The 2,502-nt window shown below is 33.5% G+C and overlaps 1 protein-coding gene across 1 annotated transcript in view; it reads right to left on the bottom strand.

Annotated features, from left to right (window-relative positions):
* LOC107722756 (smoothelin) overlaps positions 1–2,261 on the bottom strand; it is a 32,612-nt gene extending 30,351 nt beyond the window's left edge. Inside the window, exon 1 of the mRNA XM_016531226.1 lies at positions 2,130–2,261. The gene's annotated coding sequence lies outside the window, so the exon portion shown is untranslated. The remainder of the gene's footprint in view (positions 1–2,129) is intronic.
* Between the last annotated feature and the right edge of the window lie 241 nt (positions 2,262–2,502).

Genomic DNA, 2,502 nt, shown 5'->3' with positions numbered 1-2,502 from the left:
CATGGCTTGAATAGACTGCTACGTTAAAACTGTCATTTTCTGCCACCAGATAGGCTCCGCCCACAAAAACGTCATCACTGTTTGCAAATACTGAAATTGGTCTATATGACAGCATGAACACAAACACTTAATCTCCAGAGCTGCTGTGAGAGTCACTTCGCGAGAATTTTACCTTTTCATTTGAGAAAACTAGCATCATCATACTGTATACACACAGAAACTTCATGGCAACCTGTCAAAATAAAAGTACGGTTTAACATGTAACAGAAATATATTACTCTTGTATTACTTTTGTACAGTATAATGTACATCCTTAAATAGTCCATTTTCTATCAAATTTAAATAAAACAATTAAATGATAAAAATAAATATTACAAACAGATTAATCACTTAATTGTAAAAAAAATAATACAATTATTAGCCTATTCAAAATGTTTTAAAGGAATATTCACACAATTTTTCTTCCATGTATTAATTTCAACAGTAAACCTCAGTTTTATTTGCCAAAAAATAAAAGGGCTTAATTTTCATTTGATTTAAAATAAATGTTTAATGCCTTCATTTGATTTTCAGAAAAACTAAAACAAGAATTTCTGGGGGGGAAAAAAAAAAGAAAGAACAAGTTTGTAGGGCGCTAATGTTCAAGATGTTGAAATTGAGACTTTTGGACTTATTTTTTCACTGAAATAAATGTTTTTGTAATTACACAGAGAGTAAAGTACCGGAAAAAGGTACCATTGGGTACCGGCACCGAAATTCAGGTACCGATAACGGTACCATACCGGTTAAAATGTGAACGGTACCCAACCCTAGTAGTAATACATTGAATCTGTGCATTAAGTCTTAAAGTGACAGCAGCAATACAACTTTGAGAAGTGTGAAATTTCACTGGTAAAGTATAAACTGAAAGATAATTGTGCTGCTTCATAATTTGTGGAAACTATGATACAAAGTTCTAATAAACAACATTTATTTAAAATAAAAATCTTTTGGAACATTATAAATGTCTTTACTGTCACTTTTGATCAATTTAATGTGTCCTTGCTGATTAAAAGTATTAATTTCAGTAAAAAAAAAAAAAAACACTTACTGACAGTAAACTTTTGAACAATATTGTGTTTCGTACATATTTTATTCATATTGCCCACCTCTAATTATACAGGTGCGTATAAATAAATGGTTAAACACTTTTCTTTGTTTATTTAGTAAAAAACTGAAATAAAACATGCCATGATTATTAGATTTTTACTGTATTCTGCTGCTGCATTAAACATTTACACATCCATGACATCAAATTTTCTACATATTTCAGAACAATGCTATACATAAATGTTGAGAAATAAGCTGATTTTTGTCAAAAGGTTGAAAATACTGACATAAATTAGGTATTCACCAAGCCAGGGTAAATACACAAAAGAATTACACATAAAATACAAAGTAAGCTCTGCGTTTCTGAAATAACTCAATGAACAGCTATTCCAGCTACATTAATCTTGAAAGGCCTAATAAAAATGTAAAGAATAATACTGTAAAAAAACATTTTCATTGGGACAACTGTCTCTTACACTGTGTCCTAAACAGAGATGACACAAGAAAACAGCTATTAAAATCAAGTTTGGTTGTTTGATTTCTATTTCTGTCATGTTTGCGTTTGCATGAAAAGTCACTGGTTCAAAATCCCCTCCACATATTGACCGGCTGTGATTTTGTCACCTTGAGTTTTTGCTTTCACACTGGAAACTTGAGTCATTTGTGGTTGAGACAGTCGTAGATTACTTCCCATACCACTCCTTGTGGTTTTCCCATCAAGTCTCTCAAAACCCTGCTTCTAATTACTGTCCCATCTGTGCTAAACAGTTTGACCTACATCTAGGACAATCTGTACCGCGCAAATCACCATCCAGGAAATTACTTTAAAAGGAACAGAGAAGCAAAGGGCAAACAACATGCATTTAACAACCACACAAACCCATCCGTTACGATCAGCTGTTAACACTGCTAGACATATGTCTGTCATTGTAGTAATCATTGTATTTGTAATAAAGCTTAACAAAATCTCCAGCGGTTCATGTTTGCTAGTACACAACACAGCAATCACTATTTATTCCTCAAATCCTACTCATTTTTACCTCTGTCCCAGATTGCCGTAAACAAGCTTGCCTTCAAATCATGATTCCTGCTGTGTGTGTTCTGTCTCTTAAGGCTTTCTCTTTCTTCTCTGTCGCTCTCACTCTGAGATATTAATCCCTCATTTGTGTGAAATAGCCTTGTCAACCTGCTAATGAAGCGTCAGTACTTATCCTTTAACGGGATTACCACACTGCCCCACCTGAGTTACAGACGCGACGGGATTTAAGACGCGTTTACTTGTGTACCTGTTGTGATGTTTTGCTATAGTTTAAATATTTGACCTCATTAACCTACATAGGAACAGATTTTCCTCCCTTGAAAAAGAAGTGTGTTTAATTGTATTGAATGCACACTTGTAGTGTACTTCAAATC

This window comes from Sinocyclocheilus rhinocerous, unplaced genomic scaffold (genome assembly GCF_001515625.1).
Source record: "Sinocyclocheilus rhinocerous isolate Xijiao unplaced genomic scaffold, SAMN03320098_v1.1 scaffold514, whole genome shotgun sequence".
In the NCBI taxonomy this organism is placed as follows: Eukaryota; Metazoa; Chordata; class Actinopteri; order Cypriniformes; family Cyprinidae; genus Sinocyclocheilus; species Sinocyclocheilus rhinocerous.
The sequence above is the reverse complement of the archived record's forward strand: the minus strand, read 5'-3'. Positions and strand labels throughout refer to the sequence as shown.